Consider the following 14,161-nt stretch of genomic DNA (forward strand, 5'->3'; position numbering starts at 1 on the left):
ATCCCGTACTCTCGTGCCGAATGCTGTTGTACGCATGACCAAGAGGACAGACATGCCTTTTCCAGTCTCCCTTATCCATAGGATTCAATGTCCCATGCATCCCTAGCAGCGTTCGGTTGAACCGCTCACAGGATGGTACGGCGTAGTCCTACTCTTCTTGATGTTGGCGATGTCACACAGCTGATGGATCAGATCTCCAACAAAATTGATACCCTGGTCGGAATGTATCCGTCTAGGCATTCCACAGTGAACCACAAAATAGTGAAAGAAGGCTTCAGCTGTAGTTCTGGCAGTCTGCTTCTTAGTAGGAATAGCCTGCGCGTACTTGGTGAAGTGATCCGTTATGACAAGTACATGTTGAAATCCCCCTTAAGATGACTCCAAAGTAAGGAAATCCATTCAGACTAGCTCCAGTGGCTGCGTTGTCCGGATTATTCACTAACGGCGCTTTCTGGGTAACTGCCTTCCTAGATTTAAAGCGTCTACACTTCCTTACCCATCTCTCCACATCTTGACTCATCCCTGGCCAATAAAATCTTTCCTGCATCAGCGACAATGTTCTGTCACGCCCAAGGTGTCCAACAGAATTATGCAGTCCATATAAAAGCCTGCTTCCGATAATCAGAAGGTAGCAGAAGCTTCCGAGTTACGCCATCCTCTGTAACTTCGCGGTAAAGTACACTCCTCTCAAGCTTGAGACGGTCAAAGGAACGCAACAAGGTCTGCTGGTCAGGATCCAGACATCTTCTGTCCGGCCTCTGTTTATTCCTAACACAGGATATCATATGTTTCAGTACAGGATCCCTATCCTGAGCTCGTCTCCAACACCTCGAAGACATCTCTTGCATATCCTGTCCAGAATCCATAAGGTGACCATCAAATACTGCTGAAGTCTCAACCCAGGACAGTTTGCTGAATAGAGCCACAAATAGCATTGACTGAATCCAATCGCTCACAGATGTAGACTGATCTGCTTCGTCGTGGGAAGGTAGTCTAGACATAATATCTGCATCTGTATTGGTCTTCCCTGGCTTGTAGATGATATTGAAATCATATGCAGACAATGTAGCAAGCTATCTGTGTCCGATTGCATCTAACTTGTCAGTGGTTAGGACATAAGTCATTGGGTTATTGTCTGTGGTAACCGTGAACTTCTTCCCATACAAGTGATCTGTAAATTTATCCGTTACGGCCTACTTTAAGGCAAGGAATTCTGATTTGTGTGCCGGGTAATTCCTTTCTGATATTGTCAACCTTCGACTGGCATAAGCGATGACGCGTGGCCTTCCATCCTTTTGCTGGTAAAGTATGGCTCCTAGACCATGTCCACTCGCATCAGTATGCATCTCAAAGGTAAGTCATATAATGGGTATCCAAGAACAGGCGGTGAGGACAAAATACTCTTCAGAGTCTGGAATGCTGTTTCCTGTTCCTTTCCCCACGAGTGTATTGCTGTTCTTCTTAAAATGACCCTTCTTCCTGGTAGGTGATAGCAGCTCATTGGGTGGCTTAACGATGGCTGAAAATCCTTCCACAACTTGCGGTAATATCCGCAAAATCCGAGGAAATTTCTTACATCACCAGGCCCAGTTGGCTTTGGCCAATCTACAATCTTCTGAACTTTGTCTGGATCCGCTTCTATTCCATCCTTCTAGACAACAAAACCAAGAAACTTCACTTTCTCCTTAAAGTAGGAACACTTTTGTGGAGCTAACTTCAGCTGGTGATATCTGATCCGCTCAAAAACCTGTTGTAATCGGGCAGTGTGCTCTTCGAATGTCTTGGAAAATACGATGATGTCATCTATGTAAACAAATCAACAAGTGGTATTCAGCTCTCCAAGGCATTCCTCCATTAATCTCTGGTAGGTCGCTGGGGCATTGACCAATGGCATTCTATTAAATTCGTAGTATCCTAATGGTCCGATGGTAAAAGCAGTTCTTAACTTATGTTCCTCATGAAGGTCAACTTGATGGTAGCCACTCTTCATGTCCAGAGTAGAAAAACAGTTACATCCTGATCAGGATTTCTTCCACCTAGGAAGAGCACAAGAGTCCTTCACAGTCCTGTTTTAACTGACGGTAGTCAATACACATTCGCAGACGTCCATCTTTTTGCGCACTAAAACAACCGCTGAAGCCCATGGAGAATGTGATCTATGTATTACCCCGATGTCCAGGAGTTGATGAAGGTGATCACGGACTTCACTTATCATGGCTGGTGGAATACGGCGATGACGCTGTTTGAAAGGCACTTCATCAGTCAGCTCTATCCGATGATGAATGGCAGAGGAGTGTCCAAGATCTATGTCATCCTTGAGAAATATATCCTGGAAGCTTGTGATCATCTGCTTCCCAATAGTTAACTCTCTTCAGACAGTCTGTTATCAAACTGTATCTGCTGTATTAGAGATTCCATTTCTGTATCTGTGGATGCAGAACTACCAGACGAACCTGTATCAACGTCTTGCAAGCATCCTTCTACTGTAACTGGCTGTATCTCAAACAATACCGCTCGGGGCTGTAATAGTTACGTTCCTGGCTGTGATGTTAGATACGGTTACTGGGACAACACCATTTCTCCTATATCTGTACTGTATAAGACTTGGAGGAATGTCCAAATCGTCTACCAACGAAGATTCCTCTGATGACTTGAAGTAGGCACTGGTCGGAGTATGTTCCATCTAGCGATCCACATACCCGTTGATCGTTACATGTTTATTAGGCAAAATCTGTATAGTAGCACCCTCTGCACTCTTCACTATTCCAAGACAGAACCTCCTCTTCATCAAATTCTGTTGGCGTAGTGCCATACACCTAAATGTGATATACCAAGGTGTTGAGAGCGAGGCTCCTTTCATCATTCTGTCACCATAAACCTCCTTACAAGCATCCATAATTCCCCTCAGAATGTTGGTTCCGACTAAAACTGGTACCTTGAAATTATATCTGGTATCTGGTACTACCAATAGGAGTCCTGGTAAAGGTGTATCATGACCCTGGATTGTTGTCTCTATCTCAGCCTTAATAAACATATCATATGGCAATGGTTCTCCTCCAGCACACTCTATATCCAAAAGCTTACCCAACCTCAAGTGGTAGATATGTAAAGGACCAAATTCTGGCGTGGACTTGAGAAGTCATTGCGTGAAGTTACTGGTCACAAGTTCGATACCATCCTGAATTATGATAAGCTACGCATTGCTATTAAACACATAGAGCAGGCGGACACTTCTCCAGAGAAACCTAGACCAGTTACTGTTGCCCAACCTCACAGTGATGATATCAAGGAGATGAAGACCTTGATGAAAGATTTACCTCTGAGGTTTCTAAGTTGAAGCAGGACATTGCTAAACTACACCAGACTAAGATGTCCAGTTGTAACCGTCAGCCAGTTCATGGAGACTATACGTCAGCTTCTCAAGATACCAGGAAACATCTCAGGTCTGACAGACATCGTACTAATGGACAAGTATGCTGGAGATGTGGACAACTGGGACACCTCAAGCGAGACTATCGGGTGAACTTAGATCACAGTACGTGTTGTAAGTGTGTGGTTATGTACATGTGTGTATTATTTATCATCGCGAACACATCGTTAGTGTAACGTTTTACCTGCGCGCGTAACGTTTATACGTATTTGCGAGCTGGTCCCTTTGTGTAGTGTATATGTATGTACTAGTGTACGTGAGTAGTGTTCACTGACCGACTGGACACAAGACTTTTGACGGACTTTGACGAAGGTGTTTGATTGGTTGAAAGTTTCTCCTGGGTATGTCTTGTCTTTTACTATATCGTGGTACAGTTGAATCCTGGCTTGCGGGTTAGACGGATGCTCAAATGTCAGGTTCCTCGGGGTTTGTCTTTATGGTAACTTTTCTCTAACTTTATTTCTTTCTAGTTAAAGTATTTCTTCTAATATATTCTCCCTGTGAGTGATGAGAGTTTGTATGAACAATATAATGTTCAATGGTATGTTTTAACGGTAACTGAACATTCAGGTTAATATTTGGAATCAACGATGTATATGTATTTTAATATTCGTAAATCCTACACTTGACGGATGAGGTGATATTGTGGACTGTTGCAAACTTACGTGTTGTAAGTGTGATTTTACTTTCTTACTATTGGAATGGTCATGTTATAAAGTATTTTATTGGATCTTTTATTTTATTCAAATGTAGAAGTATTGATATTGTTTCTTGCGGTGAAATGTAATGTGTTAATGAAAGAAGAGTATAAATTGTGGAATATGTAACGAGAGATTTGTGAAGTTGCGCGAGTATTTGATTATGTTTTATTGTATATTACATCGATTAAACGTTGAACGAACCCAGAGGTTTTGGGTTTTTTGGCACAACACCACTCGCTACACTTTTATCAGACATCTCCTGGAATATGCTTCAGAAGTATGGGACAATTGCGGTGCGACAAACGAAGACAGATTGGAAAGACTGCAGCTCCAGCTGGCCAGGATTGTCACAGGACTACCACTTTACACCAAATTATACAGCATTTATTAAGAAACAGGCTGGGTTACACTAAAACGACGACGCTACGAAAAAACCTCACACTATTCTACCGTTGCAAAACCTAACACCGTCATTTCTTAACAACCTAATACTAAATCAACCAGTTGAACCACGATATCAAACACGGAACCATAATAATATCTACATTCCAAGATACCGACTTCAATTCATGGACACCTCATTTATACCACAATCTTGCAAACTTTGGAACAAGCTACAACCAGACACAAGGAACTAGGATACTCTGAAATCTTTCAAATCGACAATACACACACCCACAACCATACCATCATCCTTTAGAACGCACGGAAAACGTCACACAAACACACTTCACTGTCGACTCCGCAACAGAGAAAGTACACTACGATCTTAACCGAGCAAACTTACACATAGACCCCTCATGTTCGTGTGGTAGTCCCTGTGAGGATGCTGACCACTTCTTGCTGCACTGTCCGAACTTTGACCCCCATGAGGAACCTCATGCTTTACGAAATCCAAATTAGTCAAATTAGTGGCGAGTAAAATGTAATCAAGACATTTGAGAATCTTCATTAATAAGCAGCAAAAACAGAGGAAATTCATTAGCCTTTACCAATGAACAATATGAACGTATCTAGTGCAAAATCTTATGAACATTAAGATGTATGATCGTCAGATGATGGTATATGGTATGATCACGTTTATTAGATATTGAAAAAAGTATCACCAAGACTGGCTGTTTAAAAAAACAAAATAAAGTATACTGGGAGGAAAAAGAAACGCAATAAGGAACTTCCAGATCAACTACGGGAAATAGAAAAGGTTTTTGAATGTAATTATGGTGTAACTGGACGATAGTTGACTACTCTGTCATCTACGAGAATTTTATTCGTGTTCGTTAAGTAAACCTTTCAAATTTGACGTTGATTCATGAGTACCCCACTCAAAATGAAGTGCGTTCTGGACCCATCAATATCGCGTGTCCCTCCCCATACCATGACCGATCCTCCTCCACAGCGGTCATTCTCTATCACGCAAGCATCTGCATAGCGCTCGTCGGTACGTCTATAGACACAACGTCGGCCGTCTGCCCGGTAAAGCGAAAACCTGGACTCATCTTAGTACAGGACCCTTCTCCAACGTTGCATTGGGAAGTGTCTTACGGAATGTGCGTTCAGCCATTGCATTCGTCTGGCACGTCGCCGCGCATTAAGCTGTGGTCCAACATATGGCCGCCGCTGTCTTGAACCGAAGGTACGCAGTCGAGTACGCACAGCCTTTGGATCAATAGGAACATGATGACTCCCAATTGTGTTCCTTGCTGTTTCCGTGGCCGTCAGAAAGCGATTGCGTAGGTGCGAAAGTTGAATTGCCCTGTACTGCCGACGCGTTGTCACATGAAGGGATGGTCTGCAAACCTTCCGGTGGCATGTAGTCTTTGGGTGAGATGGCAAATGTTCGATGGATGGACTCCAAATTGATTAGCGACTTGATTTTGCGGTGTTCCTTGCATAAGAAGCCAAATGGCACGACCCCTGCCAACTTATGCTTAAAATGTGGGAAAGGAAAGGATATGTCTGAAGATTCGCACACTCAGATTTTGAATCAATCTTTTATACTAGGTTCGAGATACCGTGCTTTTGTCTCTTATTCTTTTGTACAAGCGGCGTGCGCACTTTAGTTATGCATCAGTGATTTCAATACGGTATTATAGGGACCTAACACAAATGCACACATTTGTCAAGTTTCAAGGGTGTACGTCAAGGATTTAATTTACAATATTAACTTTCCTCTCAGTATATTTGTATTTGAAACAGATACAATGTCTTCTGTAAGATTAATCCATGTTTTTACAGTTCTTATAGCAAAGCTATTTCCTCTTCTGTTGGTCCTGTGTTGTTGAAGAAAAAGTGTTTTAGAGTGTCCTCGACCACCTCTTATTCCTACGTCCATCTTAAGCTTTACAAAATTGCATGAATCCTTATTATATATACCATTTGTGATTTTATAGAGTTCTATCATATCCCCTCTAAGCCTTCTGCATGTTAAAGTTGGAAGATTTAGCTTCTGAAGCCTGCCCTGGTACGACATATGCTTCATTCCTGGTAAACTTTTTGTGACCCTTCGTTGAACTGACTCCAGCTTATCTATATATCTTTAACTTTTACTGGTGACCAAACAGAACTTGCGTAATCCAGTTGTGACCTCACCAAGCTTTTGTACAGCGGAAGAAAGGTTTTAGAATTCATATACTGAAATGTTCTTAACAATCCAAAAATTTGGATTTGCTTTCTTCACTTTTTCACTTATGTGGTCTTGGAAAGAAAGTTCAGAATCTACCATTACTCCAATGTCTTTTTCTTTATCAGTGACTCTTTGACCATTCCTCAGTTATTGGTGTTTTGCTCCTGTTCCATCTATCTGTGAGGTAACTTGCCCGACCAACATATGTTTGCATTTATCCGGATGTAAATTTTAGTAGCCATTTCTCACTCCATTCTCCCATGGTATTTAGATCTTCTTGAAGTATTACTCTGTCTTCTCTCTTGATTACTCTGAACATTTTCGTATCGTCTGCAAATAGATACATATCTGATTTTACAATATCTGGTAAATCATTTACGAAAATGACAAACAGCAGGGGGCCTAGGACCGATCCCTAGGGAATACCAGATAATACGTCATTCCATTCAGACTGTTTGTCATTTATTCTTACATGCCGTTTTCTCCCAATCAAAAAACTTTCTATCCATCTGATAATTCTAACAACTGAATTGAAGTTGAACGACCCGATATAAATCCATATTTCCTTGAAGAGAAACTATTGTGCGACCGCATAAGTCATTTATGTGCCCGCAAAAGATTGTTTCCATTATTTTACATGCCAAAGATGCAAGACTGACTGACCTGTAATTCCCTGCTGCTCTCTTGTCTCCCTTTTTAAATATTGCACACTCTTGCATGCTTCTAATCAACAGGAATGGGTCCCTCTCGAAGAGTTTGGTTGAATATCAGTGCTTGTGGTATCGCTAGGGTGAAGGCAGTCTTCTTCAGGAATTCTGGATGCAAGTTATCTAAGCCTGGTGATTTATTTGGATTTAAGTTATTGAGTACCTTGGTAACCATTTCATTGGTTATCACAAGTGTTTTCATATTGCTGCTTGTTTTAATGTGCGTTAGTTCAGGTATTTCTCCTTTTTCTTCTTTAATACGATTTGAAAGAAGTTGCAAGAATTGTGCTTGAAACAAATACTATTTAATTTTTTTTTCTTTCGTTTTTCATAGTTTATATAATAAAGAGAGAAATAAAATAATCAATAATTGGTGAAATAAATGAAAATGTTAATTGTGTTTGCCTTTCTTTCCTTCGCTAATTGTCTATTTGGTAGCAACAGCCATATAAAGACATAATTGGACAAATTATACCGGTACCTACTTTTCTGCAAAGGCGTTAAAAAGTGAATGTATTTATAAAATGAAGTCAACCCTTTAACAAACGATCCTTTGGTCTGGCGTGTCTGCAGTAGAAATCTTTAGGAAACATTGTAGGAAAAGAGGAAAACTGATCAGTACGAGCAATTTCTCCTTTTCATACGAAGTTATATACTCAACAGAGAATTAGTTTTTGCATTGTCGTGCACAGATGCATTTAATATGGAAGAGTTTAAAATTGGTTCTTTATAAATAGCTGCACAGAAATTCATAGAAGTCGTGTAACGTATAGCTGATAACCTACCCGACATTTCTGGTTCTTACCGTATTTACCGATATCCCAAATACTCTTCTTATTGAAAACCCAATTTGCTCACGCTTAGAAAACAACAACAAAAACATGTCCCGACTGCTTTTTAATACACAATAAGCGAAAGATATCACCAATACCATCGTATTTTTGTCATCTTTCTTTGTGCTTTAATTTGATTTATGCCGTCGTAAACTTCTCGAGTTCAGTACAGAGTGTATGCAATTTAAACATGTTGGGATGAAATATAACAAAATGTTGGGTGCGACTTATAGTTGGGTCCATGGTGAAAACCCAAGAATTGACAGCTGAAAAGGGGGGTTTGACTTATAAGCGGGAGCAACTTCGGTAAGCAATTTGGTTTTCTACCAGGAAGATCTATATCATTACAAATGCTTGAGTAATGGACAAGTGGACAGAAGCATTAGACAAAGGATTGTCTATAGATTGCATCTACTTAGGTTATAAGAAGACCTTTGACACAGTCCCCCATAACAGACTTCTCAACAAATGAAAGGCATACAAGTTTTCCAATAAATTAACAGAATGGATAAGTGGCTTTCTGAAATTGAGGGAACAGCGGGTAATTATAAACGGAAAACATTCAGAATGGCCAAATATGTTGTCAGGCATCCCACAAGGCTCGGTTCTCCGAACGATACTGTTTGTAATCTTTCTGAATGACCTGCCAGATACCGTAAAGCTATCTATATTCATATTTGCTGATGACACTAAAATATTCAGGATTATTGACAAAGAAGAGGATAGCAGCTTACTGCAAAAATACCTGGATAACATGGTGAAATGGAGCAAGGACTGATTGTGAGAGGTTATCCCCCAAAAATGCAAATACATGCACATTGGCAATCCCTCGATGAAAGAAACATCTTATTCACTCAATAACAGTATTGGCAAAAACGGAAAGCGAAAAGACATTGGAATAAAGGTAGACACTAAGCTTACATTCAAAGATCATATATGTGAGAAGGTAATCAAAGCCAACTCAATGTCTGCCATGCTTAGGAGAACTTTCAATTTCATGGACAAAAATCGTTCCTACCTCTGTACAAAACCCTTGTAAGAACACACTTGGACTTTGCTAGTCCCGTTTGGTCACGTTGAAAGAATTGAGGGAGTGCAGAGGAGGGCGACAAAACAGCTTCCAGGACTAAACAAAATTAAACAAACTTAATTTATGAAGATAGACATAAGGATCTCGGATTGCCATTTCGCAGGTTAAGAGGGGACATAATTAAGGCATACAAGACAATGAGTGGTATATACGAAAATATACAAACAGCATTCTTACACCATGGAACAGTGTTACTAAAAGAAGTAGTTCAAGGACAAACTCAAACAAAATCTATCTACAAAGAGCCAAAACTAGTCTTAGTTTGGAACTATCTACCAGAATATGTAATCAGCGCTCCAAACAGGAACGTATTAAAAAACCATCCGGATAAATTATGGAAACAGCAGGAATTGTACTACAAGTACAGAGCCGATATTTTAAAAATGCTACACTTGGAAGTGACAGAACAATGAGAATAATTAACAACGAGTCCGGTGAAGAGGAAGAATAATTTCTGTACTTGAAAACAACTATAAGTAACTAAGTAAATAGAATAATAATAATAGCTAATAATAGCTCCTCTGAGCTAATGTTGACTTTGTTTATCATATACGACACAAAATAAAGCTTATTGTATTGTATTGTATAGAAATTAACCGAGATCCGGTGCCATCGTTATTTCGTCGCTGCACAAGCAAGTCAGCGTTTCCGGGTTCGAATCCTGGCGGAAGCATTGAAGAAAATCATGACCTCTGTTACATGTCTACTTGCCGATGACAGCGGTTGATCTTCGTAAGCTTTGGAAGTGTTTTTAGCCGTTTTCGTGTTCAATGTGGCCGAGCTGTATTCCGAAATATATGAAACGAACTAGACGTCTCGTCCCAAATTGTATACCACAACGGACGACGGTATAACAAGCAATAACAATCCCTATACCCGGTCAGACTTTTCAGATCTCCTAACGATGACTACATAATCAGTACCCTGTCGTTACCCAAAGTCGCTGCCCGACTCCTCCCTGCCAGTGCTTATTCAGAAAGGGGTGTACTGATATGCGCACTCGCTCCGCGTAGTGTATTCAGTACTGTCAGGTGTTATTGGAACAACTCGGGTTCTAATCGAGTTGTTTCACTATCAGCACGAGGAAATTAAAACAAAGACATATGAACAGTTAAAGTATTTTATAGTCACGAACTTATGATTATGTGGTGTAAATGATGTACGAGCGTACATGCGTGAGTGAATTACAGGATCGGGCAGAATCGGAATAGAATAGTACCGTTTTAATTATTTTTATGAATTTCTTTTGCATTGATATCATATGCCCGATCCTGTGAATCGTCTAACCCTATTTATTGTAGTATTGGCACTCGTGCCGTTGTCCAGATATATATCTATTTTTAACCACGTCACCTGTACAACCGGTTCGTGTACCCGTGTGCGTCGAGTCGTCCTTTGTGGGTCGAATGTGTGTGACGAGTGGGCTTATATTGTGTTTTGTAATGGGTTTTAGAGTGTGTAAGTCAAGTGGCCACTGCTATGAAAGTTGACTTCGTGAGTAGTGTTCCTTTGTGTTAGCAGGCATAGCTTGGACTCCCAAGAGTGGAGACGTGTTTACGACACTCGGTTTTTATTGGCTTTGTCTCTTCCCCATGAAACTATTTATCTGTTTGTACTTATGATAATTTAAACATACAGAATACATCTTTTTAATTATATCTGTATCCACGTGAACCGAGTTCCACTACGCGTGCCCTAGATCTAAAGGTGACTGTGCTATTTGTCACAATATTTACAAGAAATGAAACGACGAGAATCAACATTAGCACATATACCCACCGCAGCGGCAACAACAAACGTGTAGATTTCACACTAACATATAAACAACCTTTGAAACAAAACCTTTTGTGCTTGCCTAATGATATACACTATGGACGAATTTTATGTATGTTGGGGTTATAAGGGCTCATCGGGCGTCAGCGCCAACACTTATCGGTAACCGCAGGAGGATCTTTTTGCGTGCGAGATTGGACAGTCCTCACACACGCTATCATTTTAAAGTCCCGTCCGCCGGACTATGACTTGTTAGTTTGGTGCTGATGTGAAATCTACGATTATAATTTGGGACAAAATTATCCCTGACACCGGTGTAAACTTGAACATAACACCGCCACGTGGTTGGCGATGATCGGAAGACCTGATATTACCTTGTGTGGTTGATATTAAAACAGTTGGGGCTTCTCGCGAATCGACATAAGCTCCATGTAAACTCAAACTTGAAACATGGCTGATGTTTAGGAGGCCACGTCACCTGCAAAGAGAGTCAAACACTTTAATTAAAAGCGGGTTTACCGATATACACTCTTACATATCCATGTTTTAAAAAGTCCGCTGTAAGTGAACACTATGCTTATTGTAACATTTCTGTTGTCCTTAGTGTGACCTGAAAAAACATTCTGAAACACAAAAGGTATATTTGACAGTAAAAATAGCTTTGTAATGACTAAAAATCCTTCAGCTTCAGGAGGTAAAAGACAATTATTAAAAATTTTAAATGGATATGTTAACACAAAAGATTAAAGTGGTACGTCATAGTCTACCTGAGAGATGTTGGTCTATATAATAATGTAGAATTTTTCAATTCTCAAACGTTTCAAAAAGGGTTTTTAGACATGTAATGTTACGATAAAAACATTCTCGAGTAGACGGGTCAATGCAGTTCGATAAAAAACGGATTATTATTAACGGAAAGAGTCTGAATGGCTCTCATTATTTGGTTTCTGTGAATATATTCAAGAGCGAGGTAGAGAGCTCGCACTTCCGCCGAGAATATTGAGGCGTTGTTCGGTATATAGAGTATTTTGCATTTTTTAAACAATAGGTATTAAGAATAATTTTTGAATCTAATATATCTTACGTTTGCTGTTTCCAGGTCTCGGCTGAGTACATGTGTGTCGGGCAAACGTCAATCCTCCATAGCCTCTCGTTGCAACATTCCACCCAGGTAGGAACCCATGACTGTGTACATAATATCCCAGTCGCTTTATGTAATGTACTTCACAATTTATATTTATACCTAAAGCTAATCAGACGCATTTAATTACAAAAAATTCTGAATCATCTGATAAAGAAAAGTTTACGAGACTTGATGAAAATAAAACTGAATTAACTTTTATGAAAAGCAAAAATAATTATTTAAGTAACTCTGAATAAAAGGACAAATGATATCTATCTTAAAACTATCAAAAGTATATATACTCAATAAAAAAAAAAGAAAGGTTAACATGTTTCCTTGGCGAATACCTGTAAATGAGGGAAAACAAAATGACGTTTGTGCAGTATTAGAAATGTTTTACATTACAAAATCCAAGGGGGTTACCAAAATCATTCAAGCGTGAAAGTCTGTATTAGCGAAAGAGCTGCACGAGGTTTTCTGCAACTAACTTGTATCTTCGCTTGAATTTCATAAACATTCAAACTGACAACTGTTCCTTAGATCCTTAGAATCTTGCTATCTATCAACTTTATCATTATGCCCCGGCTGTCACAAGTACAGAGAGAAAGGGCTGTAAGCAAGATCCAGTCTGGGGAGTCTCGCCATCAAGTTGCACGGCATTTTGGTTGCAATGTTAAGACAATTTGCCAGTTGGTATATATAGTTCTTTGATAATGACATACTGAATGAGGTTTTAATGAAGGCTTTACCTGAGAACATGTCCTAATCCTGACATTATATAAAGTGTATGCAACCTGGCTTTATTAGAAACCAAACTGAGAGAATAACTCTCGGTCTACAATAAAATATTTAAGAAAAATTTAAATTATCTAAACTATATATATATATATATATATACATTTATTTTTTTTTAAATAATTTCATAAAAAAAATACTAAAAACGTAATGAACGCTGGGACAATTACATAGGTGTGAGGTTAAAGCTATGGACCTATATGATGCTGGTTAATATGGACTTTTACCTGGTTTTTACTACAGGTATTACAATGGCATTTTTCCAAGATTCAGGTATTCCCGTGTCCCATATGTGGTTAAAAAGTTGTACTATGATATGTGATGTTGTCTGGATAGTGTTTAAGTATGTTGAATGAAATGTTGTCATCATCCGGGGACGTGCTTTTCTTGTTCTGTAGTGCCTGTGTATATTCTGTAATTGTGAATGGGCAGTTGAGATCACCGGTGTTAAGGCCTGGGTCGCTAATTTTAATATTAATGGTGACTTGATTGTGAACGTTATTTAATTTAAATTCTGGGGTCAAATTTTCGTTACCACTAGAATTTTGATATTGTTTAGCTTAGGGTATCGACCTTTTCTTTATCAGTAATGTTTTTCTTACCGAGTATAGGAATTTCTGATCTATTTATTCCTTGCATAGCTTTTGACTTTTGACCAAAAGTTTTTCAAATTAGTTTTATTATTTAAAGATGAATAAAACTCTTCCCAATGGTTGTTTCTGGCGTTTTGAATGATGTAATTGAAATTAGTTTTGCATCTTGTATATTCTGCTTTCAATAGTTCACTATTTTCATTTGGCCTCCATTTCCTTTCGCTGTTATTTTTGAGTTTTTGACTAACCTGCATTAATCGTTCCACCATGACTTATTTTACCTAGTGTTTGGTTTCCCTGAAGTTTTTGGGATAGATGCGGACGGTATATCTAAAATAGTCCTTTTTTCTTTTTGTTGTTGTTTATTTGGGCTGCCGAGCCCTGGGTATATTTGGGTTTGGTGTGTTTTGAAGTTTGTTGTTTTGGTTGGTGTTTGCGTGGTGCGTTAAATTTGGTGATTTGATATTTTGTTAAACATGACTTCCTTTGGGCA

The sequence above is a fragment of the Ylistrum balloti genome, unplaced genomic scaffold, assembly GCF_031769215.1.
Source record: "Ylistrum balloti isolate Yb309-2 unplaced genomic scaffold, AGI_CSIRO_Ybal_v1 Utg370922, whole genome shotgun sequence".
In the NCBI taxonomy this organism is placed as follows: domain Eukaryota; kingdom Metazoa; phylum Mollusca; class Bivalvia; order Pectinida; family Pectinidae; genus Ylistrum; species Ylistrum balloti.